We start from the raw sequence: 26,702 nt of genomic DNA on the forward strand, positions 1-26,702 counted from the left end.
GCACCCATTTGTCTTCAGTAAATATCAGGGAGGTGATCACACAATGATATGATTTTTTTGGCCTTTGATGCCAGATAACTGATCCCTTTGACACCTTGTGATTGCACAGGCTGGTGTGCTTCTTTCTTGTGGGCTTTGTTGCTTCTGAACTGGGTGGCCGCTTGTACCTTCAAGCTTTTAAGGCCCAAGACGCTATATCTTTTGATAGCTGGGCACCATCAGCTTTCCTCACATTTGCTTATGCACCAGCTTTGTCTTCAGCAATCATGTCAGGAAGGTAAGCATCATGGAAAACCAGTTTAATAGAACAAAGTGTTCTTGCATTGAGGGAGTACTTGAGAGGAGGGGGGGCAACTTTTTAAAAACAAATAACTTTGGTAATTTTTTACTATTAGGCAAAATTTGTGGTTTTAAAAAATGGGTGTTTTAGAATCTCTATTCTCTACTGAGAAGCCCTGGTGGTTTAGTGGTTAAAGTTCATGGCTGGTAACTGAAAGACTGGCAGTTCAAACCACTACTCACTCCATAGAGAAAGCTGTGACAATCTGCTAACATAAATATCACCACTCGGATATCCGATGGGAGATTCTATTCTGCCCACTAAGGTCTCCATGAGGGAGACTTGGCTCGAGGACAATGGGCTTGGGAGTGGATTCTTTTCATTGAAGCACATAGGTTGCCTTTAATTTTTTTAAGTTGTTTTGCACCAGAAAATAGTAGGAGTTGCTAAGACAAAAGATACATATATTTTTAATTTAAGTAGATTTGGCCAGGCTGTACTCCATGAAACTTGTCATTACTCAAATTGGTTCATGCATTTTTACTTTGGTAAAGCTTGTTTAGTTTTTAGTTGTTCATTTAATTGAAGTAGTATTTGCATACAGCAATGAAAGATATTCCTTTTGCAAGGAAAATAATATAAAATGCACTCTAAAGTGTTTTAGAAACCAAGTTCATATTACTTTACAGTTAGCCAAAGGTAAAAAAGGAATGGAAACATGGGTATTTCTTGAGTCCACGTGTTGTCTCATTGGGTGTCAAGTAGGTTCCGACTTGGTAGAAGAAAACGCTCCCTGGTCCCGAGCCATCTTTGCTATTGTTCAGTTTGAGCCCTGTCACAGCCACGCCGTCAGCCCATCTTGTTTAGGCTCAAGCATGAGGTCCTCTCCAGGGACTGGTCCTCCCTGATAAGATGCCCGAAGCACGTGAGATGAGGTCTCGCCATCCTTGCTTCTAAGGAACGTTTTGGCTCTTCCTTTTCCAATACAGATCTGCTCCTTCTTCTGGGAGTCCACGTGTTTAATATTTTTCACCAAGACCACAGTCAGTGGCATCCGTTTGCCCCAGTCTTCCTGCTTCAGTGTCCAGCGTTTGCAAGCAGGGGAGCCCATTGAAAATGCCACCACGGCTTGGGTCACGTGCGACGTACTCCATGAGGTGCTTGACAGGCCTGCTGCAGTACAATTGTCTAATGCAGTCCATTACTCGGTCTCTTGGCTCTGCTTCCATGGGGATTGATTATGGAGCCAAGCAAAACGAAATCTTTGACAACTTACCTATTTTCTCCACTTAGCAGTCCATTCTTAAAACATGCATTAAATCACTCAGGTGTTTGCTCAAAGACACAGAGGGCGGGTAGAATTAGAACTAGAAGACAGGTCGCCAGGATCCCAGTCTGCACGGCTCCTCCACTGACCGCCGTCTCCTCCCGCCCGGCAACTTTTATGAACCCAAGCTTTTACTTCATCACCCTCGAGCCACGAGGAGAGCACCTGGCAATGTTTCCACACAGCTTCTGGAGCAGTGGTTCTCACCCTTCCTCATGCCCTTTCATACAGTTCCTCAGGTTGTGGTGACCCCCAACCATTAAATTATTTTCATTGCTACTTCATAACTGTCATTTTGCTACTGTTATGAATCAGGCGGCCCCCGTGAAAGGGTCGTTGGACCCCCAAAGGGGTCGTGACCCACAGGTTGCGAACTGCTGTTGGAGAGGCCTTGAGAGCAATCGTTCGGTATCAGTAAGAAAATAAAGAGATCCTGTCAACGTAATGGAAAGTGTGGGGTCTCACCTCCTTTCCCTCATTCCATACCAGGATACGTGCTGTTTACACCGTTGCTCGGGCCAAGCCCACACCGGGCCCTGAAGTCGTTAGAGCATCCGCTGATGATTAATTAAGTTAACATTACTATGTAAACCTGCTGAGTCCACCTGGAAACATATGGACACTGGGCTAGTAACATCTGGAGGAGAACCGTCCATGCCTGAAACGATACTACAAGTTAGCTCTGAGACAGGATGCGCTCTAAATGAAACCTCCATTTCCTGCCTCCTCAAAGTCAGAGGGTGCCCTCTGGGGACGCCCAAATAGGGCAGCTGATGGATGACTATCTGCTCGGGTTTGGCCGAACAGTAGGTCAAACCATGTGGAAGCCATCTGTCACTGTCGGGCATAGAGGAAAACAGGCTGAAGCAGCCCGGGGCTCAGCAAAGATAACTCTGGTCGTGAATCCCTCTGTCCCTCTGGCCTGGCTCGCTGTAGCAATGTTTCCTCCAGCAATTGCTTTACAAACCATTAAGCAGTCATGGGAAGCAGAGCCTGCCCATATGTCTGAGGGCCACAGCATGCCCAGGAGCAGGTTTCAGAAAAGGTGAAGCCCCCTTTGCTCTCCTTCCTCGGCATGGAGTGAATCTTCCTTGCACACGCGAGTGTGTTTGTGGGAGGAACTGTTGAGGAAAGGTGGGTACAGTTGGGGTCAGATTCAGGGACACCCACAGGGAATGTTGGAGGGGGGGTGGGGTGCGTAGCTCCGCTGGGTTAGGACCCAGGGGTTTTAGGCCTGCTTTTAAGAATGCAAGCAGAGGCTACAAGACTTCAGGGGGAGATACATTTGCCAGTATTTTATCCCATGACCCTTTCTCTTGGAGAGCTTTGCTGCTGGAACCTTGGCCTACGCCCTCTGCGTTGCCTAAAGTTACTTAGAAACGCAGAGGCCGCACTCTCACACTCACTCTCTCACTAATTCAATCACTCACTCACTCTCTCACTAATTCCCTCACTCACTAACTCACTCTCTCGCTCATTTACTCACTCACTCACTATCTCACTGTCTCACTCACACAAAAAAAAAAAAAGAAAGAAAAGAAACGCAGAGGCCAGGCACAATCGGACCTTCTAAATCCACATTGCACTTTAACAAGATCCCCGCAGATGGTTTGTACACACAGAAATCCGACAGTCAGAACCTCGGAGGAGCTTCCCTGAACACAGAGAACAATGGCTTCTGGCATGCCTGACCCTGTAACAGTAATAGCTCAATCATGACACGGTGCCACCAATCACGTTTCATCCTTACAACAACTCTGGCAAAGGCACTACTGCCCCCCCCCCCCACTTGTGGACGAGGTGGTGAGGCTCTGAGAAGCTTTAATAACTTGCCAAAGATCACACAGCGAGGAAGGACATCTAGACCTAGAGGTAGCACCTCCCGCCCAGGTTCCTGCCCACCATGCTCTTGCACTTGACATGAAGGAGAAGGCAGGTGGGCTGCCCAAGGATGCCTCTTGGGGGAGGAGACGATGGAGAGAGACATCGCCTAAAGAATCAAACATCCATCTCAAGGAAATAAGGCCCCGAGAGAGAACTCAATGGAAATGCCGCTGACTCTCTAAAGTCTCCCCCCACGAGGGTCCTGAACTTATGCTTGTAATTATTGCGACAGTGCAGGTCCAAGAGGGACAGGAGCCTGGCAGGTGGGCCTCTCTTACCAGCTCCCTCCTCCCAGCAATGTTCTCCATGTGCAAACATGGGACCAGCTACCTGAAGCACAGGCCTGTTTCCACAGCAGCACAGGACAGACAGCGGAGGCCCTTTTAATCGACATCATGCCTGACATCTGCTATTCTAGGTGTGTCTTCAACCCTTCATTCATCCAGCCATGCTGGGCATGGTTTGAGCAGGGAGCAGGACAGACTCTCCTACACTCACAGGGCAGACATGTAGCAGAGGAGTCAGCTGAGACCTGAACCAATATTTCCTGCAGAAATGAATGGGGAAAGAGGGTTGGAGAGTGAGGGCAAGGTTCTCTGAGAAGTGACACCTGGGTTTCCCCCTGATTGAAGTGACGGAGGGAACCACATCGCCATCTGGAGGAAGGGAGCCAGGGAGAGGGGCTATCAGGCACAAAGGCCACAGGCACCAAAGAACTCGGTGGTTCCAGAGGGAGCGAGGAGCCCGAGCGACTTGACACGGAGAGTAGTCAGAAGGAGCTGAGACCTGAGAGGTAACTGGGGGCCAGGCCCTGCAGGCTATGGAGAGCCATGGGCAGACTCTGGGGAAGAGATCTCCGACTTCATCCAGAGAGATAGGATGACAGCCAAGGGCTCTGAGCAGTGGGGTGATAGGGAGGGATTCACCTCACATCCAGGCAGGGCCATTAGGCTCTCGTGTTGAAAGGAGACTCCACTGGAGTCAAGGTGGAAGCGGGAGGACCAGGCAGGAGATGATGGTGCTAGGGCCGGGGGTGAGAATGGTCAGATTCTGGATGTGCATTTTGAGGGTAGAGCGGAAAGGACCTCCTGATGGAAAGCTTGTTGCTCCTCCTCCTTTCCTGGCCTCTGCCTGGGCCGTGAGCGCTGACGTTTTTGTACAGCCTCCTTTCCATCCATCCACCTGGCCCTGACTCCTTGCCTTCGGAATGACCTGACTCACAAAGGCCTTTCCTGGATGTCCTTGGTCAGTGTCAGTCCCTCATCTGGCACAAACGACATATGCAAGACACTGCCGCCCAGTGCTATCAGGACTTCCTGTCTGTGCTGTGCTTTCCAGTTGACGTCTATTTGTGTGCATTACACCACCAGACGCACTCGGAGTCACGGACCATATCATGCCTTTCATTCAGCTCCAGGAGACCTCAAAGAGCAGGAATGAGTCAGCCTTGGCTGGATTTCAGACAGATTAACTCCTTGGCAGATGCAGACCTGGCAGAGAGCAGACAGAGGCTACGAAGAAATACGTGGACGCGTGCAAGGACACTCAGGGGTAGCTGTCAAACATCCACAGCAAAGAACCCGCAGGCAAGGCCCATCCTGATGGAGAGCCCCGGCTAGCAGGGGGCTGAAACAAGAAACGAGGGACTGAGCGGTGGGCAGCCAGCCAGGAGTCTGGGGGAGGGGGGCCAGTCTGGTGCCAGGAGCGGGTGAACAATCAAGAGAGAAGCCTGAGCGGGGCCAGTGGCAGCCACAAGTCAGAAATCAGAGCCAAGCCCTGGGGGTCGGCTCAGAGAAGCTTTTCCTTAGGGCCCAGGCCAGGTGATGGGGAGCGCCTGAAGGAAGCCAGGATTGAGCATCAGAGATATGCTCAGAAAGCCTCTGCCCAATCCAAGCTGCTGTGCTGGGCTTCTTACAGAACAAGAACCAATCGCCCAATAAGGCTGATAGGAATCCAGTGTGGGAAGGTCAAGGGGACACCTGGTGATGTTCGGGGTGGAGGGCAAAACCAGAACACCAAAGACCCTGCCATCGAGTCGATGCTGACCCATGCTGACCCTACAGGACAGAGTAGAACCGCCCCTGTGAGCTTCTGAGACTAATTTATTACAGGAGTAGAAAGCCTCGTCTTTTACTGTGGAGCAGCTATGGGTTTTGAACTGTGGTCCTTTCAGATCACAGCCCAACGCATAACCACTATGCCACCAGGGCTCCCGTGGAGGGCAAGGGGAAGTGTGAAAATGAGCATCCTTTCTCCCCAGATATGTCTGACCTTGGAGAGACATTCTCACACCCATTCCGCAGGCGTCATTCTTTGGTAGCTTTAGCGTGTGATACCAGGGCGGATCCCATCCCGCTTGCTTCTCTTTATCGGAGACCCATGATTCTCAACTTGGATTCTTAAAACTGCAGAGATTTCCAGGCTCAGCTACCCCAGGAGTTAAATCCAAACCTAAGGGTGTGGCCCAGGAGCAGTCTTTTCAAAAGCTCCCCAGGTACCTTGAGTGGGCAACAAGGTTAGGGGACTGCTGCCTCAGACACAGACACCAAGTACACGGGGGACCGACTGCAAGCACACGGCTCTCTCCTTTGGGGACAATGGTGCCAAGAGCAAGGGTCATCCGGAGAACATCAGAAAACAAACTCTACTCTCCTACTGACTTGGAAGAAAGGGGACACTCCACCCACTGGGCTGTTTGTGGAGATACCAACAACGAACCTCCTGTGTCCTTTTCCCTCTGATGACAGCCAGACTTCACAAGTACAGGTTGCCTAAGAACTGTGCCTTAGAAACGCCAGTGTCCACAGCGAACCCTGGTCACATTGATTCTTGGCAGGAAGAGTCACTTTTCAGCACTGTTACTTCCATCATTAGGATTAGACTCTTTGAAAGAACCCCCCACTCCCACCCCGTACCCCACCAGGGTCAGGCGGACTGGGAAAGTACATCTTGCCCAGCAGTGCTGGGAGCTTGTAAGCATACTGTTCCCAGGCTCCTTCCTGAGGGGCACCATTGTGTAGCCGTCCTCTAACGGTGCTTACTCAGCTTCTGCTGAAAGCATGTCCTGCCAGGCTGCCCAGTCTGTTCAAGGCTGGAGGCAGATGTGGTGTGCATACTATCCATATTCAGTCAACAAGCATTTGGGCCCATGCTCAGTGCCAGGCACTGTTCCCAGGCCAGGAGCTAGACTATGAGTGAGACAAAGAAAGTCGAAGTGCTGTCTTTAGCAACTTGTATGCTAATGGGCAAACGTTCCTTTCCCATTGGGCACGAAGGGAGGACGGCTCAATGGTGAGCTCTCTGAGGACAGCTGAGTGTCTTATGCATCTTGGCTTTCTCAGCCTCCAGCAAGGAGACCGAGAACACAGACCAGCAGGAGGGCGTGCCGAGTGGGACACACAGACCCCTACCTCAGCGCCACCAACACCCCCATTCTGTCACAAGCACTCTTTCAAACAGTAAGAAAGTGTTATCGGAAAGACAATGGGAAGCCACTTACTCTCCAGCTCTCTGTCTATATTGCTATCAGCTCTATGAAGTTATAATTAAAATATTGTATGATTCTCCCATTAAGTATGCAATGCAGTGCTTTTAAATATTGTCACGGTGCACCGCTATGTACAACTACCACCGGTCTGTTTAGAACATTTTTATAATCTGAACAAGACACTCTGGCTTTTGCTTTCTCTTCTTCTCAAAGCTTTCAGCCCTAAGTAACAATCCAGGGACGTTCTGGTGTGTCTGGTCAGGACTTTTCACATAAACATACCGTGTCACGCACAGATTTCGGTGACTGGCTTCTTTTACTTTAACAATGTTTTCAAGCTCTGTCCAGGTTGTAGCATATATCGTGGTTTCATTGCTTTTCGCGACTGGATAATATTCCATATTTGTGTAATATGCCATCTTTTCTCTATCCACTCATCCATTGCTGAGCATGTGGGCTGTTTCTAAGTTTGGTTATTATGAATAATTCTGGCATAAACAGTCATGTACAGTTTCATGTGAACATACGCGTTTCTTCCTCTGACATGTATGTCAAGCAGTGGAAGGGCTGGATCCCAAGGCAACTCTAAATGTAACCATTCGAGGAGCGGCCAGATGATTCTCTTCGGTGGACGCACAGTTTCACATTTCCACCAGCAGTGTCTGAGGGTTCAGATGGCTCCCCAGCCTGGCTAAGACTGGGTACTCTTCGACTTCTTGATGACCGTTGTTTCACTGGGAGCGCAATGGTGTCGCATTGTGATTCTGATTTGCATGTCCCTGACAACTTATGATGGCCGGCATCTTTTTGTGTGCTCATTGGCCATTGGTGTGTCTTATCTGGAGAAATATCTATTCAGATCCTTTCCACTTTAAAAACTGTAATTATGTGTCCTTTAATTGTTCCATTTTAAGAGTTCTTTGTATATTCTAAATGTAACTCACAAGAAATATGATTTGAAAATACTTCTCTGATTTTTTGCATTGTCTCTTCTCTGTCTTATCACTTTGCAGGGTCGCTGTGAGCCAGCAGCATTCAATTGATCGCAGTGGCAGTGAGCCTGGTGTTTGGTGATCAATTTGTCACATTGTGGTGGCTTGTGTGTTGCTACGATGCTGAATGTTCCCCAGTAGTATTTGAAATACCAGCAGGGTCATCTGGGGTGGACACGTCTCAGTGGAGGGTGGAGACTAAGCTAGATAAGAAAGGTGACCCTACGATTACTTCTAACAAACATTAGCCGGTGAAATCTACTGAACACCGTCTGATACAATCCCAGAAAATGAGCCTTCAGGGTGGAGGGTATTGGAAATTCGATTTGAGAAAGGCTGCCTCCTTGTAGTAGAGTTGGCCATAATGAAACAGATGGAGGAAAGCTCTCAGGACCTTCATTTACTGGTGTTGGAGCTGTGGGCATCTGCTGGCAACCAGAACATGGGATCTGCAAAGTATGAATCTACACAAAGTATGAATCTCAGAAAAATGGGAGTTTTCAAAAGCGAAATGAATTGCTTTAAGATCTCCATCCTCGGCATTAGCGAGTGGAAGTGAATTGGGACTGGCTATTTTAAATCACACAAACATATTGTCTACTCTGATGGGGATGAAAAATAGGGAAGAATTGGCATTACAGTCATGGTAAAAAGAGCATTTCAATAGTCGGATAACAGCCACATGCCTGCCCATAAGGAAGACCAGGAGCCCTGGTGGCACAGTGGCTATATGTTGGGCTGCTAACCACAAGGTCAGCAGATTGAAACTACCTTTCACTCCCATAAAGACTGACAATCTTAGAAACTCACAGGGGCAGCTGTACCTTGTCCTTATAGGGTCACCACGAGTCAGAACCAACTCGATGGCACTGGATTTTGGTTTCAGGAAGACCGGTTAATATGCCATTATGTAAATTTATGTGCCAGCCACTGAGGGCAAAATGAAGAAATTAGAGCTTTTTAACCAACTTCTTTATTCTGAAATTCATGAAACAAGCAATTGAGATGCATTTATAATGATTGGTTATTGGTATGTGAAAGGTGGAAACAAAGAGAAAGGGTCAATCCTTGGCAAATATGGCCATGGTGACAGACATAAAGCCAGAGATGACCTGAGGGGATTTTGCACGATCAACACCGTATTCATTAGAAATGCATTTTTACACCGGTATAAATGGTAACTATATATGTACACATCGCTGAACAGAATAGACAGGGATTAAGTTGACCATCTCCGTGGAAAGAGATGATGGAAAAGTTCACTATTATCAGTCAAAAGAAGGTCAGGAGCCAACTGTGGGACAGATCATCAATGCCAACATGCAAGTTCAAATTGATGCTGAAGAAAACCGTAACAAATCGGCAAAAGGCAAACTATGACCTTGCGTATATCCCACCCGAATTCACGGGCCTTCTCAGGAAGAGTTACCACGCTGAACACTAAGGGACTGAAGGCCAGACGAGTGGTGGGCTGATAAGCAGTCATTACAAAGACTGGAAAGAAAAGACCCGAACGGTCGTCAGAGGAGATGCTGACACTTATTCTTGATGTAGAGAAACTGCAATAGAAGGAGGACACGATGAGCAGACAAACCCAGCAGAAGGATCCCCAGGGTGGCTGGCGAAGACAAGACTGACTAGCACGATGGAACGGACAAAGACCGAGTTAGGGAGTCAAAGGGAAGAGCACTCTCAGCCTTTCTGGAGATGAAGTGACTGAGGAGAAAGTTCAAGTCTTGAGTTGCAACACGAAAGATTCTCTGAGCAAAATATTGGATGACACCAAAAGCATCAACCGAAGGTGGAAGGAAAATACAGAGCTACTGCTTCAACAAGAATCGGTTGACATATCAATCACTTCTTTTTTTCTTTTTCTTTTTTTAGACATTCAATCATTTCAAGCGAAATCAAAAGATAGAGAATTCATGGCATTGAAAGAATAATTCTAAGATACACTGAAGGGGATGGAAAGAAACAATGCTCCAGGAAATGACTGAACAGCAGCTCGGATAGTTCAACAAACAGATGCAATGCTGGAAGTTTATTTGTCAAAGCCAGTCACCTTGGCCAATCAACAAGAAGAGATGCATATTTGTGCCCATTCCAAAGAAAGGTAATCCAACCACATTTTGGACACTAAATGTATCATGAATATAACACGCAAGTAAAAAAATTGATAGTAACTCAAAAATGGTTACAGCGATGCATTGACAGAGAACTGCTGGGAATTCAAGTTGGATTCAGAGGAAGAAAACAAGAGATCATTGTTTATGTCAGCTAAATACTGGCTGAAGACAGAGAATACCAAAAAAGAAGTTTTTTGGTTTCATTCGCTATGCAAAAGCGTCCCATGGTGCATGCACCACGACAAATTACAGGTAAGGTTGCCAAGAATGGGGATTTCATAAGAGTTCGTTGCGCTCATGTGGAATCTGTACGTAGACTAAGCCATAGTCTTTCAAACAGAGATAGGTTTAAAGTCACGGTTTAGAAGCAAAGTTGATGTGCCAGGTTTGCACCCTTTTACCACACTTATTCCATATACATGCTGGGCAAATCATAACTGAGAAGTTGGTTTATACAAGAAAAACACAGCATGAGGATTGAAGAAAACTTCATTAGCAGATGGAACCTGCAGATGGCACAACTTTGCTTGCCGAAGGCCGAGAGGACAAGAAGGGCTTACAGAGACGACCGTCTTCAGGATGACGTGCACATCAACATAAGGAAAAGAGAAATCCTCACAAATGGACCGGTAAGCAATGTCATGATAAATGGGGAAAAGATCGAAGTTGTCAAGGACTTCATTTTTTACTTGGATCTGCAATCAACACCCACGGAAGTCGCAGGCGAGAAATCAAACCACACACTGCACAGGGCAGGTGCGCTTCAAGGTGTTAAAATGCAAAAATGTCACTCTGAGTTCTAAGGGATTCCTGACCAAAGCATGATACAAAATGGCATCCAAAAGTTCATGGAAAGATTTCATTACTATTTTTTAAGGTTTTATATATTTATCAAGGAGATTCAGTTATAAAATGAAACTCAGTTACAGGGCCACTGTTTTGAAACATCTTTTTTCCTCTGTAATTTGGTTTATCATTAACTCTTCTAATTCTGAAAACTATTACCTGATATCGTTCATAAATTCAGGGATTCTGCATGATGTGACTGATAATAAGACTTCAATGAAGCAGGAGCTATGAGTATAATTCTCTTGCAACCCAAAACTCATGGGGATTTTTTTTCTGTGCAGGCAGCTATGAGGTCATGAGTCAGTAAGTGTCCATCTGAAAGGGACTCGTCATCTGCTCCTTGGTCAACAAGTATGAACAGCCGGGACCCTGGATAGGACGTCACCAGGTGAAGAACATTATAAGCCTTCCACTTGCTTTGATCGGATCCCAAATGTCCACTAAAAACTTTTTTTTTTTTTTTTGCCCCAAGGTCAGGGCACAGGGTCGCCAAGTGGAACGAGTGCTGGAACTGATGTATATTTTCCAGGATTTTTCAGAGTACAGATCAGAACTCCATGGCCTCCCTACAATGGCCCAGAGAGACATTTGCTAGGGGATCCACTGGAAAACTGACATTTGTGAGTTGGGAAAGCTCTTACGTCACCGAAGAGTACATTCTTCAGTTTGTTTTCCAAGGAACTTCAGTGGCGTCCACATCAAAATGCAGCATCAGTGCCCAAGCATCAGCTCTCATCTCCTCCTTTAATATGGCAGCCCCAAGGGCTGGTGTCTAGAGCCACAGCGACCCGCTCATGTTCTGAGGCCGCTTGTGATAACCATATTTTGATGTAAAATTTTGTTGTTTATGAATTAAGCCAGACATCTCATAGGATGCCAGACACTTTGCAGTTTCTGCTGTTGGTGATGGGTAGACAGCAAACTTCATGCTGCAGTTCAGTTCGGCGCTGCCCTGATGTTCAAACACTTTCTGTAAGCCTCCAAAGCACCTGGTGCTGGACATCTGCCTCAATGCCATTCCTCCCTGTGCACCTGCTACTTGCTTTTTAGTCTGCGCCGAAGGAAAGATGCCCCTTGGGTGGAAGAGGAAACAGAAGAACTTCATTACCTTTTAATTCAATTTTCCATGAACTTTTTGAAGACCCCTTAGATTTCCATTCGTCACATTTGCTATGGAAAACGAGGCACGGAGGAGAATGGATGCATTGGAAGGAACATTTTGGGGAAACACAGTGACTACACCATGCACTGCCAGAAAAGCAGACACACTTGTGTTGGAAGAAATTCAGTCAGCATTTCCCTTAGAAGCAAGGATGGTCTCCATCCTTTGGACATGCCATCAGAAGGAAGATATTGTGCTTGATAAAGCAGAGCGTCAGTGACAAAGAGGCCGGCTTTCTACAAGATGGATCGACACAGCGGCTACTGTAATAGGCTTACACAAAGCAATGACTGTGAGACCGGTCCACGACCAGGCAGTGTTTTGCTCTCAGACATAGAAAAGGATGAGTCAGAACCAATCAATGGCACCCAACATGCAAACCAAATGCCATCGCTGTCTTGTCAATTCTGGCCCCGCAATCCTATCTAGCGTTCATGTGAGCAGGCAGTCTCATCTTGCTCCTGTGCAGTGCTCGGTGGGGGGAATCGGGCAACCTTGTAGCTAGCAGCTCAATGCTGGCCCTACCTCAGCACCAGGGCATCCTAACATCATCAGAAATTGATTTGCGGCTATTTTCTCCCAGGGTTTGTGCTGCCTTTTCACTTTCTTGAATCTTTGGAAACACAAAATATTTTAATTTCAATAAGTCAAATATGTTTTTCTTTCCCCCAGCATGCTTTTGCTGTTCTATGAATCTATTGCCAAACTTAAATTTCAGATTTACTCCTATATTTTCATATAGTTTTTCACATTTAGTTTCCTGGTTCATTTGGGTAAGTTTTGTATGTGGTGTCAAGTAAGGATCCAACTTCCTGCTTTTGTACCAGGACCATTTGTCGAAAACACTATTTCCCCCATTCAGTGGGTTGTGCACACATGGGTTTATTTTTGATATCTCAATTCTGTTTGATTGACCTATATGTCTATCTTGGTGTCCAAACCACACATCATGACTACTGTAATTGTACAGTGGGTTTCCAAACTAGAAGTGCAAGTCCCTCTACTTTGTTCTTGCCTTTCTAGGTTGTTTGGGCTGTTTGGGAGCCCTTGTGATTCCATACGAATTTTAGAATTGGTTTGTCAATTCCTACAAAGGACCCAGACGATATCTGCATAAAGATTAGACTGAATCTGTAGAGTAACTCGGGGAGTGTTGCCACTGGCACAGTGATGAGTCTTCTGATGTATGAATATGCTTCTCAACGTACTCACCTCATTAATTTCTTTCTACAGTGTTCAGCAGTTGTCAGATTATGTGTCTTGAATTTCTTTTGTTGAACTTACTTCTAAGTGTGTTACTATTTTTGAAACTACTATAAATGGAATTATTTTCATAATTTCATATTCAGATCGTTCTTATAATGATATCGGAACCTTCAACCTTGCTGAGCTAATTTGTTCGCCCAAATCATTATCAGTAGACTATTAAGGATTTTCCATATACAAGATCATGACAAACAGGTGCCTTTCATTTCTTTTTCTGGCACAACTGACCAATCTAGGATTTCTAGCAGAGCACTGACTAGAAACAGTGCAAGGACACACTGTTCTTGTCCCTAATGTAAGAGGAAATGTATCCACTCTTTCACCATGAAGTATAAGGGCAGCTGCAGGTTTTCATAGACACCCTTTGTCACGATGTGGAAGAACCCTTCTATTCCTAGTTTGTAGAGTGTCCTTTTTTTTTTCTTTAATCATTTTATTGGGGCTCTTACAGCTCTTATCATAAACATCCATCCACTGTGTCTAGTACATTTGAACATAGGTTGCCATCATCATTTTCAAACCATTTTTCTACTTGAACCCTTGGTATCAGCTCCCCCTCCCCCCACCCTCCCTGCCGCATGAGCCCTTGATCATTTATAAATTATTTTTTCATGTGTTACATGGACCACTGTCTCCCTTCATTGTCGGGTGTTCTTATCACAAATGTCCTTGATTTTGTCAAATGATTTCCATGTATCCAATGAGTTGATCATGTGTTTTATTGTTTTTCATTCTCTGGGTACACTGTATTGCACTGATTGATTTTAGGATGCTAAACAAACCTTGAATTCTTGGGATAGAAGCCACTTGGTTATAGGGTATAATTATTTCTATAAGCTACTGGATTCAAAGTGCTAAATTTATATCAATAACTTTTGTGTCCATATTCATAAAATATACTGCTCTATACCATGCTTTTCTTCTGATTGTCTAGTTTTAATTTCAAGATAATACTGGCCTCTACCTCCTTAATGAAACTGCTGAAGACAAAGCGGGTGCATAAGCAAATGTAGTGATGAAAGCTGATGGTGCCCGGTTATCAAAAGATAGAGTCTCTGGGTCTTAAAGGCTTTAAGATAAACAAGTGGTCATCTAGCTCAGAAGCAACAAAGCTCACATGGAAGAAGCACACCAGCCTGTGTGATCATGAGGTGTCGAAAGGATCAGGTATCAAGCATCAAAGAACAAAAAAATCATATCATTGTAAATGAGGGTGAGTGCAGAGTGGAGACTCAAAGCCCATCTGTAGGCAACTGGACACCCTCTTACTGAAGGATTGTGGGGAGGAGATGAGCCAGTCAGGGTGCAGTGTAGGAACGATGAAACACATGACTTTCCTTTAGTTCTTAAATGCTTCCTTCCCTCCCCACTATCATGATCCCAATTCTACCTTACAAATCTGGCTAGACCAGAGGATGTACACGGGTACAGATAGCAACTGGAAACACAGGGAATACAGGACAGATGATCCCCTCAGGACCAGTGGTGAGAGTGGTGATGCCTGGAGGGTGGAGGGAATGTAGGGTGGAAAGGGGGAACTGATTACAAGAATCTATGTATAAACTCCTTCCTGTGGGATGAACAACAGAGAAGTGGGTGAGGGGAGACATTGGACTGTGTAACATATGACAAAATAATAATAATTTATGAATTATGAAGGGTTCATGAGGGAGGGGGCATTGGGAAGGGAGGGGGAAAATGAGGAGCCAATATTAAGGGCTCAAGTAGAAGGCAAATGTTTTGAGAATGATGATGGCAACAAATGTACAAATGTGCTCGACACAATGGATAGATGCATGGATTGTGTTAAGAATTGTACGATAAGAATTGTACAATAAAATGATTTTTTTTAAAAGAAAATCAATTTGGGTGTATTGTAAATTTAAAATGTGTATATTTTGTATCCCAGAAACCCTTATGCATATGTACAAGAAATAATAAACTCAATATTTAATAAAAAGGATAAAACTGGCCTCATAGAAAGAGTTAGAGAATATCTTCTTCTCTTTTACCTTTTGAGAGTGTTTAAAGAATTGTTACTAATTCTTTCTGTCAATGCTGGATAGAATTTAGCAGTCAAGTCATCTAGACCTAGGCTTTGCTTTGAGGGAGGGTTTAAAATATACATACACCACTTACTTCAAAGGAGCCCTGGTGATGTAGTGGTGATGCACTGGACTGTGATCTGCATGGCCAGCAGCTCCACAGGAGAGAGACTGGACTTTCTACTCCCATAAATCCACAAGGAAACCCACAGGGGGTTGCTATGGATAAACAATGACTTGACAGTAGTGAGCTTGGTATATATAATTTTAGTTAATCTCTTTACTTGCTATACGTCTATCCAGATTGTTGATTTCTGCTCCAGTCTACTCAGGTTGTCTATGCCTCTCTAGGAATGGCTCCATTTGAGAGAGCTGGTTTTATTGTGCCAACATGGCACCTGTACGAAGATATGGGTGGAATTTAGCCTCTCGATCAGGTTGCAGCTTGATGACCTCATTTGGAGGTGCCATGAAGATAAATGGCTCTCTGGAGGTGGGCCACTCTCTCTCCCTGCTTTCACCTTCCTGTTGATGAGCCACGCAGAGACCTGTGCCAGCCCTGTGATGCTTCCACGCCATTGGATCCACAAGACTTTTCACCCACCGGCCTGGGATCTCCCTGCCATCTTCATCAGTGCATGAGTCTGAAGAGGGCTTATGGACTAGTTTCAAACTTATGAGCTTGTGTTGGACTGGGATGTTTCCTGATATATAATTACTTCTTGATATAAAGCTCTTTTGTACACATATATGAGTCTCACTGTGTTTCTCTAGTCAAGCCAGCCTAACACACCATTTGATCTGAATTACTAACTTATTGGCATACAATAGTTCACAGTATTCCTTTATAGTTTTTTTTATTCCTACAAGGCCAATGATTATTTTATCTTTAATTTCTCATTCAGGTAATTTGAGTATTCTCTGTCTGCCCTACCCCTCTACCCCACACATACACCTTGGTCATTCAAGCTAAGGTGTCTCCATCCTGTTGAGCCTTTCAGAGAACTAGCTTTCAATTTTGTTTTTCCTCAGCTTAGTGGATTACACATTGGGCTGGTTACCGCAGGGTGAACAGTTCAAAACTACTAGCCACTTAGAGAAATATACAGATTTACAGCCTTGGAAACCCAAAGGGGACAGTTCTACTCTGCCCTATGGGTAGCTATGAATCAGAACGGACTCAGCGTCAGGGAGTTTGATTTTTCCATTTCATTAACCCCTTCTACTCATCATTTCCTCCCTCATGCTAGTTTCGGCACCGTGTGCTCTTCTTTTTCTAGTGCCTTACACAGAGGCTTAAGTTATTGATTTGAACGCTCTCCTTTTATTGATTGTTTTCCCTTTTAATATAGACCATAAGGGCTACAAGTTTTCCTCTAAGCACTGCTTTAGTTGTATCCTATACATATCGGGCTATGTCTTTATTTGCATTTATTTCAGAGTATTCTCTAATATCCCTTTGGAATTTGTGCTTGAGTCACTGGCTAGGATTACTCCCATTAAGCCCACTGCCCACCAGTCCGCTCCCACTCCCAGACCTCCCCTTCGGACTCTGTGTAGCCACTCACCTGGAGGTGAGGCATCCGGCACTCAGCGGACAGCACCTCCGGGCTTCCTTCTCCACGAATTTGTGAGTTTCTAAAATTTTGTCTTTTTGTGATAGATTTCTAATTTCATTACATTGAGGTTGAAGAACACACTTAGTATTATTTCTGTCCTTTAAAATGGTATTGAGTCTCAAACAGCCTTACTATCAGGCAGAGACCCTTGTAATCTTGATTATGATGGATCGAACTTAGAACTTGGCCAGTTGACCACCCTATAGATGTGACCGGAATCTATCTGGGTGCAAGACAGTAATGTTTTTCCTGTTTGTTTGTTTTTAATGTGGTTGGGTTTTTTTCCTTCTTACGCACTATTTGTCTATATACCAGTACTCTTACGTTTTTAACCTTACCACCTTAGTGCAATTTTGTTTGCTATTGTTTTTGTGGAGTCTCCAGCTGTGAAGTACAGGAAGAGTGGATGTATAATGATACGAGGGGACAGAGAGAAAGCAGGGGCTTAGGATGGGTGATAGGGCGGGAAAGGGGATTGAGCAGTAGATGATGAGCGTGGGAGTGGGGAGGGGGCACTAGAATGGACTGACTGCACACTCATTTGCACCATGGGGAGGCACGCTCGGGAACTGATGTGGTGACGATTGTACAACCCTCTTTGAGATGGCTGAACGAGTGAACTCTTGCGATTGTATGATATGTACATCATGTGCCAATAAAACTGCTAAGAATAAAATAAGCAAAGAAATGATATTGAGGTTTATTTTATGGCCTGGCATACAGTTTGGATTGAACTCAAGATTCTCCAAAGACGGATTCAATCACAGTAAGTCTCCTTTGCATGGGTAATTTCTGAGGGACGTACATGAGTTTTATTGATTGATTTTTTTTCCTGGCACTGAGAGGGTTCTGTCTAGCTCTCTCTTTCTCCAGCTTTCTTCCCAGCGAGACATCTGGCCTGTAGTTTCTCCTCTTCCTCCATCAGTCTCCCATTGCCTCCATGGTTTTTGAGATTCCTCTACACTCTGCGATAAATGAAGCAGGTTCCTTTGGAAAATATATGGAGTTTTCTGTTTAATAGCTTCAACCCCTAGAGGACATCACTGGAGCTGGGGTGGGCCTGTAGTTTCTCCTCTTCCTCCATCAGTCTCCCATTGCCTCCATGGTTTTTGAGATTCCTCTACACTCTGCGATAAATGAAGCAGGTTCCTTTGGAAAATATATGGAGTTTTCTGTTTAATAGCTTCAACCCCTAGAGGACATCACTGGAGCTGGGGTGGGGGCAGTATGCCCGGCTCTCTTGCTTTGGGAGCTGAGTGTTCAGCAGAAGGGATGGGGCAGTCAACGTGGTCTACCCAACTTGCCCATCCCAGTGTGGAACCTCTGTGCTGGTGCAAAAGTAACTGACTGGGACTCTCAGGATGCCTGGTGCTGTTTTCTCAACGTGGGCTTCTTCTGGCCAATGAGTAGGGGTTGGAGGAAGGTAGACACTGTCACGACTTGGCTGCATTTCTTGTAACAGCATCTCCTGTCACTTCCGGGAAGACAGCCCCCTGAGGGGGACTTTGTGGCGAGAGAGGCTTGCGTGCACACCGCACCAATATGCAGTGGCGTTTCTGTCTCCCTGGGGGAGGCCAGGGCAGCAGTGGGAGAGCTCCTGGTTTGACCACGGGCTCTCACTGTTCTGAATGACTTTCAGGAGATTTCCTCATTGGCTGTATGCCTTGAAGACCATGTTCAGATCCTTAAAATTATTTAGAAAACAAGTCCTGCGGTACTGTGGAGCTCCCCCACAGTCAGCCCACAGCTGAACTCTTCCTTGAGATGCTTCATTTGAAAGCACGGCCTTCTGTAGACGTACAGACATCCACGTAACAGTTCTCCCACGGTATGTGCCTGTGACTCACCAGGGAACTCACTACAAACACCGATTTCTGGGACCCCACTCCTGGAGCTGGGGTAGACATCTGCAACATGCAAATTAAATGTGCATGTTAAACCAACTTTTTACACAATTCTTTGTGGGATCGGGGTGGGGAGGGCAACTAAAGAGACTAGCACCTTCCAGAGAAGATGAATCGCTTCATTTATTAACAGCCCTGTGTTTTCCTAAGGGGCACTGCAGCTGTTCAAACACGGTGTCTTTTCCCGTCAAGGTTGAGAAAGACCGCCGGGACAGCAAGTGCTGCCTGCGTGAGGTGGGAAGTGCAGCAGCCACAGAGATGACGAAGACCCCGGAGGAAGGCCGCCAAGAGTGTGGTCAGGAGACTCCTTGCTGCAGAATCTCTCTCTTGTACCAGACCCGGCCTTTCCTTGGGGTGCCCACTTGTAACCGTCCCTCAGTACGGATAGAGCACATCGCAGGCCTGGCTGCAGTTGGTCTGACTGGCGCACTATACCAAGTGGTCAATCAGAGCAGGCTATGGGACTGGTGTCACAAGCGCAGTGACGGCTGAGTGCGCACAACCAAAATAGACTCCGATTTCTAAAACGATGAAGCAAAAAGATAACTGGAATGGGAAAATTATGCGTCACCATTCTGGAACTGGAGGCTCAGAAGAGGGGTAGTGAGCTCTTTCTGAAGAACTCTATGTGAGAATCTGAGTTCCTGCCAGGCCGGTGCAGTGTGACACACACTAAATCACAGCTGGCCACCACTGTTGAGTAGTAGGTCACCGATGTGTCAGACTATGCCAATCAAGAGGTTTGGCTACTCTCTCTCTCTCTCTCTCTCTCTCTCACACACACACACACACACACACACCTTGTTTTTTAAGAGGGAGATTAAGTTTCTAGCAAGGCACTGATGTGTACTTTTGACCTTCTCAGTTGTGTTCTTGGTTCATCAACATTCTACAAAGTCAAGAAAGACCATGCTGGCTTCCCTTCGTGGGCTTGAACTAAGGCAGAAGAAGCGGCTCACAACTCTGCGTGGAAACTTAACAGGGCTTTAAAGCAGCCAGCTATCACACACGAAGCAGAGAGGATTCCTACCACCCAGCTACACGCTATTGCCTCTCATGTGAATTTTCACAGTTGTATGATAGACAATGACTATGACTGAGTATGATAAAACTCTCAACAAAACCAATTAGTCATCTGTTTCCCCCCAAAGAAGTGGCTAATTAAAATTGTCCAAAACTGATGTGTCATGTTTGTGTGTACCCTTCTGACTGTATTTTCATGAAGAACCAGCCCATTGGCAGCGATCGGACTGTTCAATTAAAAATCACAATCTGACCCCACTTCTACCTGCCTCCTTGTCCACCAGCTGGAGGGCCACACACAAGGGAAGGGGAATTGATGAGAAAAGTTTTCCTGACAGAAAGCAAAATGAACCAAGACAGGACTCAAGAACTTGGAAACATCTGGCTTTCTGAGGTGTCCCCAGAAGCCAGAGAATATATTTCCCTACTGAGCTTAGTGGGTGGGTTATTGTTCTGATTACGAAAGAAAATCAAAAGGAGAGGGGTTTCCCTGTGGGAACGGGAAAGCATGTGTTATGATGGAAAGTTTTTTTTAAAAAAATCAATCAGTTTTAACTTTTTCCCCCTCAGAATGACTCATTTATTATACTCAGCGTATAACACCGCCCAAGACCTCTTTAAGGTGTTGAAGAGCAATGATGTTACTTTAGGACTAGGGTGCACCTGACCCCCTGCATTTTCAATGGATGCGTATGCACATGACGGCTAAGACAAGGAATACAGGAGACCAAAGTAGAGACCCTGCTGGTGAGACAACTGAAGATTCCACGGACTGAGACAAGAACAAACACATCTGCCTGGGAAGAAGTACAGCTAGAATGCCCTTGGAAGTGAGCACGGTGGGACTGCCTCTCATCATGTACTTCAGACACGCTGTCAAAGGGACCGATCTGTGGCGAGCACATCCTGCTGGCAAAGGGCCAACAAGGGGAGGAAGACCCTCAACAAGATGGACTGACAGTGGTGGCAACAATGGGCTCAAACAACAATTGTGAGGATGACACAGAGCCAGGCAGTGTTGTATATGGTGTGTGTGTGTGTGTGTGTGTAGTGGGGGAGGTTGTTCACAGTGAATTGGAAGTGACCAACAGCACCTACCACCAACAACAATACTCAGCAGGGCAATAGAGCCATAATAAATATATGATAGATAGATAGATAGATAGATGGATGCCAGTAAACACCCCACTTAGAACACGTAGGAGTTTGCTTCCATGTTTCAGTTATGTGCAATTCTTTCTTGCTGAAGGCCACCTCAGCTGGAGCTGGGTGTTTCACCAGTGTAGTAAAACTAGACACACCCAGAAAACTTGAACACTAGATAAATTGTAAGTTTGGATCATTTCCAAACTTTTTGTGTGTGCAAAGTTTACAAAGCAATGTGCTTACAGGCTTCTTTAAATGATAAGTTCTCTGGTAAAACCTAGAGTTAATCCACCAATCTTAATTTCTACTAGTGAAGGAGCAATCAAAGTTAAGTACATTTTAATGAGTGATCTCGAACCTCATGGAGACTCTTGTCAGCCTGGCATTGCACCCCTCGCTCTCCCATCACGGAACTCACTAGTTTGTCATTACATCTGTCTCTGAGAGAGTCCGTACGTACGTGCTTCGCCTGCATCTCTGCACTGGGATCTCATGGAACATGAGTGACCATCAACACCATTGGCCTGTCAGCTCACTTATTCGAAGAATGAGTGAAATAACGAGATCCCTGGGGCCTTAAGCTAGGGGGTTGACTAGTTAGGCTTTTGACTCCTCTAAATCCCTTGAGACAGTATTTTAAAATCTGAGTATATGTTCCTTTTTGTTTGTTTGTTTTTAGTCTAGGGAGAGGACCCAGAGGCTCTATTCTATTTCAAAGGGATCAGTGGCCTCCCTGAAAGATAGGAAATCACTGGTTTCTTCGATGGTTAACACAGGAGTCGATACACACAAACGCACCTTCCCGTGAAACAACGGATGCTACATGTACATTCTTGTGTACAGATGTGGGGGTATACGCATACGTCTGTGTGTCATCCTCACGAGCTAAATGAGACTTGCCTCAGAGAATGCGCAGGACAACCCACATTCCCGCTTCCCCGAGGAACAGATCCTGCCATAGCCACTACCCTGTTTCCCCGAAAGTAAGACATCCCCTGAAAATAAGACCTACTTACAGTTTTGCCTCTCGCTGAAATATAGGGCACCCCAAAAAATATAAGACCTCCCCAAAAATAAGCCCCCCAAAAGCTACCATAACTCTGGACTTTGGACCATAGCGGCGGACACTGCCGCGCACCTAGCTCACTGTTGGCCGCAGCTCAGCAGGAGCAGACAGGAAGTGCGAGGTCTCTTTTCATAAAACAATAAACAATAAATGTGTACTGTATTCTTCCTCATGGAAAAATAAGACATCCCCTGAAAATAAGACCTAGTGCATCTTTGGGAGCAAAAATTAATATAAGACACTGTCTTATTTTCAGGGAAACAGGGTAGTACTCATCCGTTCCTTGGCAGCAGCATCTGTCACTCAGACCAAGAAAAAGGAGCCTGGAATTCCCTCCTTCTACCTGTTTGAGATGTGGACACCCTTCTTGGTAGGAAGTTCCTTTTAATAACGAACCTATAAACCTCTTGGCTAACAAAGGCACCTTATAAACACAGGGACCCGGGCCATTGGGTCCAGCGGCCCCAGGTTTCCCCTCCCTCCCCTCTCTCCCACAGCTCCCTGCAGCAGCCAGAAGAGACCTGGCCCCATCAGGCTGACTAGGCCCCTGAGCGCAGTACACATCCAAAGCAGAGGGAAACCAAGGAATGGGCTGGAAAATGCTAATTGGCTATGGTATATGAAATCTCTCTCCCAGCGACTGAAGATGTTTACCGCCTTCAATGAGCTTCTGCCCGTCTTGCCCTAAAGACGGAGACTTTCAACGTGCATTTGCCATGGGGAGGTTCTGATGAGCCATGAACTCCCAGTTATCCACACGAAGAGAAGAGCAGCGGTGCGCAAAATTCAAAGCCAAAGGCTCTTTCGACTTAGCTTTGTAGTTCCTTGTAACATGAGGCTTAGTGACAGACTTACCTCTCTAATTATGTTTCTCTACTCCTTATTAATATGAGTTTGTCTGCCTTAGAGCCAGGCGGCTGGGTGACAAGAAGATTCTAGGCCCCGGATCTGTAAAATTACCAGGGGACATCCACAAGGCATGCAGATAATCAAACTTGACTAGATTTGAGTTCACGTTCTTAATCACCTATGATCAATTGCTTTGCTCCTATGTGACTGAAGGAACCCGGGATGAGACGTAATTATAGGGAGGAGTTAGAAGGGAATGTGCCTTTACATTTAGATCAGTGGCTCTCAACCTGTGGGTCGGACCCTTTCAATTCATAACAGTAGCAAAATTACAGTTACAAAGTAGCAATGTAAATAATTTCATGGTTGGGGGGCACCACCGCAACATGAGGAGCTACATGAAAGGGTCGCAGCATGAGGAAGGCTGAGAACCACTCATTTAGATGAAGACATCAGACTGTGTTGCGACCAAAACAGACAGTCAATCAATGTTGCTAATTTCCCTGCCTGCTCTCCAAACCTTCTCTTTTACGGCCAGAGTTTACTTTCTATGCAAATTTCATGGCAGCCAACTCTCGCTCACATCCTGTGCCAGTCTTCAGGACTGCTGACAAACATCCTGTACTCTCCTCCCAGACACAGGCTAGAACTACACTTCCCAGCCCACTGGAAGGAAGTTGGACATGGTCTCGGGACTACGTCGGCCGATGCTATGTGGGTGAATGTGACGTGTGTCGTTTTTAGGTGAGGGGTTTCTGAGGCAACCTGTGCTTGGCTGCCTACTTTGTTTGGCAACTGGCAACATCTGAAATGGTGGTTGCTCCATCCGCTTGAGGATCACTAGTAGTACAGTGGTCAAGCATCTGGCTACTAAATAAAAGGTCAGCAGTTCAAATCCATCAGGTGCTCTATATGAGAAAGATGTAGGATGTAGCAGAATGTTTCTACAAAGCTTTACAGCCTTGAAAACTCTGTGAGGCAATTAATTTCTGCCCCAATGAGTCACTGAGTGGGAATTTTGCTCAATGGCAAACACAGGAGCCCCTGAGCTTGGGTCTTTGAATGGCTGTCAGGAACACAGTGCCCCACAATCGGGGAGCAGGAAATATAGCTCTGTTGTTTAAAAGCACGAGGATTTTGACATTCTGACTGCAGTCAGCGTAATGAATCTGTCACTGCACGTATCAAACTGCAATGGACTGCCTGGATTCTCCTCTCTCCAACTGGACACCAAGCAGCGTGAGGTCAGCCCTCTTTCCTCTTTATCTGGTTAACTCCAGGGAGTGGCATACATTCTATCCTGGCCTGCTGCTTGGATGTGTGAGCCACGCATGGCCACCCTGTGCTTTGTTTTTTTTTTTTTGCTGCTCAATAACCTGTCTAGACTCACAGGGCATCTGCTGGGCCAGAGACCTGCCATGACCACTGCCTCCAGAAGCCTGAGGTCACGTACTCTTTCCTACCCATTCTCTGCTCTGGAAGCCTCCTGCCTACCACCCATTCCCCATTCTTTTTCTGCCCATCCAAGTCCATGATTTTTCCCCTTCTTTTTGCCCTTTTCCCTGCCCAGCAACAACACCCACGGCCATTCTGAATGCCACTCAGAGGCTCGGAGATAAACGGCACTCGGAAAAGAAGTGAATTTATGAAATGAGATCAAAGATTCTACAACCAACAAGTAATCTCGTGTTAAAACAAAACTCACTGTTATCTAGTCAATTCTGACTCATCGGAACCCTATGGGACAGAACAGAATTACCCCTAAGGGTTCCAAGACTGTAGATCTGTATGGGAGTAGAAAACTTCATCTTCTTCTGTGGAGTAGCTGCTGGCTTGAGCAGCCCAATGCATAACCACTACACCAGACCGCCTCGAGTGCAAGGCATGCATGTTTTAAAAAGCCTCGTAGAAAATGAAAATGTCTTCCTCCTTGGCCTCTGTGGTTCTCCATGTCCATGTTCTCTCAACACTCGCTCCATATCCTCAAGCTCTGTCACAGGCTCCACTTCTCCGTCCCCAGTCTGAGGGGATGCAGACGCTCCCTTAGCCCTGTGTGCCCATCTTAGGGCTGCTGGCTTTCGAGTGTAACTGCATTCTTCCCGTTGAGCAATGGTGAGAAGGCATGGCGCAGACTCGAGGAAATGAGGGAGGTGAAATGAATGGCATTATGGAGGTGAGGCAAGAGGTACTACCATCAGCTATGTGGAGGTGGAGTAGTCCAATCAGGCCCAAGACGTTACCAAACTGCCTAGGGGATCGCATGGTTCTGAAGGGCAGGAGACGAGGATGGATGAGGAAGAGATCTGAGCAAGGGAGGTAGATAAAGCATGTGTGGGGCCTCTCTCCCTGAGGGCCTGGGCGCCGCGCCCCCCCCCCCCACCCCCATCGCAGCTGCCTCAGCAACTGTCTCAGCCTTCCCTGCTCCATTTGGTCCCCACTGTTCCCCTTGGGTGGGCTAAGTCTGGATTCAAATTAGACAATGCAGCCCCACAGGGGCTACAGATAAAGATCATTAATTAGTTTCAACCTAAAGTCTTCATTGGTTGGTGTGCATCTGGGAGGCGCCTGTAGCGGTAGGGTGAGAGAGCAGAGCAATCCGTCCCTGAAACTGTGCTGTTTTAGTAGGGTCGGGCCATTCCTTAGCATTTCCTACGGACCCACTGGCTTCCATGAAAAACTTTGCCTGTCATTGCCAAGACAACACAAGCCCACTGTTTCCCTGAATGAATTTTCAAGGACGTCCAAGGCTGCCATGTTCATGTCTTTCTTGAAATCCTTTTGGACTGACATCCCTACCCATCACCAGCCAAATTCCACGCATCCCCAGGGCTTATTTCCAGGGCTTATTTCGTGCACCAAGTTCCAGCCCCCACCCAACATCCATAATCCACACCCTTCTCGTCTCGCACCAACAGGGCACCTACTGTATGTTCCAGAGTATCCTAGGGCCTAGGTTTCTACATCTTAACATCTAGACAATAATCAAACTTACCTTATAAAGTTACTGGGTAGCTTAATGACACAATGCATACAAAGCATTATGTTACGATAGAGATTGTAAGGGGCCCTTAGAACAGAACCTGGCGTGTACTGCCAAATCAAACCCACTGCCACCAAGTCTGCCTCACAGTGATCCTATAGGACAGGGCAGACCTGCTCCTTAAGGTTTCTAAGACTAAATATTTACAGGAATGACTGGTGGGCTTGAACCACTGACCTTATAGATAGCAGCTCAAAATGTAATCTACTGTACCACCAGCGCTCCCCAGCATACACTAAAAAACTCCCAAACCAAACTCACTGCCATCAAGCTGAATCCAACTCAGCTAACCTATGGGGCCGTGTAGAACTGCCTTTGTGGGTTTCCATACTTGTTGAGTGGAAGTGGGAGAAATGTAGCAACAAAGAGGTGGGTTGAGTCTGGCCACTGAAACCCATGGACCTGGTTCACAGGGACTAGAGGAGAAGATGAGAGCAGGTTCACTGGTCTGAAGTTCATGACCTAGCACAAGGGGGACAGGGTTGTTGAGAATTTGTGATGGGGCCCATGGTCTAAAGGCAAACCAGCCAATGGGCACCCTGGTGAGGCTAAGTGAGGCACGCACATTGAGTTGACTAGAACTTGACCAGATGAAGAGAAGATTTTTGAGCCTGTGAACTGGTGCACATTGCGGCTG

The 26,702-nt window shown here is 46.1% G+C and overlaps 1 protein-coding gene and 1 pseudogene across 4 annotated transcripts in view; both read right to left on the reverse strand.

Annotated features, from left to right (window-relative positions):
- KALRN (kalirin RhoGEF kinase) overlaps positions 1-26,702 on the reverse strand; it is a 727,411-nt gene that overhangs the window by 398,880 nt on the left and 301,829 nt on the right. The gene's annotated exons all lie outside the window — the stretch shown is intronic.
- Positions 11,098-11,963, reverse strand: LOC142454581 (S-formylglutathione hydrolase pseudogene; annotated as a pseudogene).

The sequence above is a fragment of the Tenrec ecaudatus genome, chromosome 8 (genome assembly GCF_050624435.1).
Source record: "Tenrec ecaudatus isolate mTenEca1 chromosome 8, mTenEca1.hap1, whole genome shotgun sequence".
NCBI lineage: Eukaryota > Metazoa > Chordata > Mammalia > Afrosoricida > Tenrecidae > Tenrec > Tenrec ecaudatus.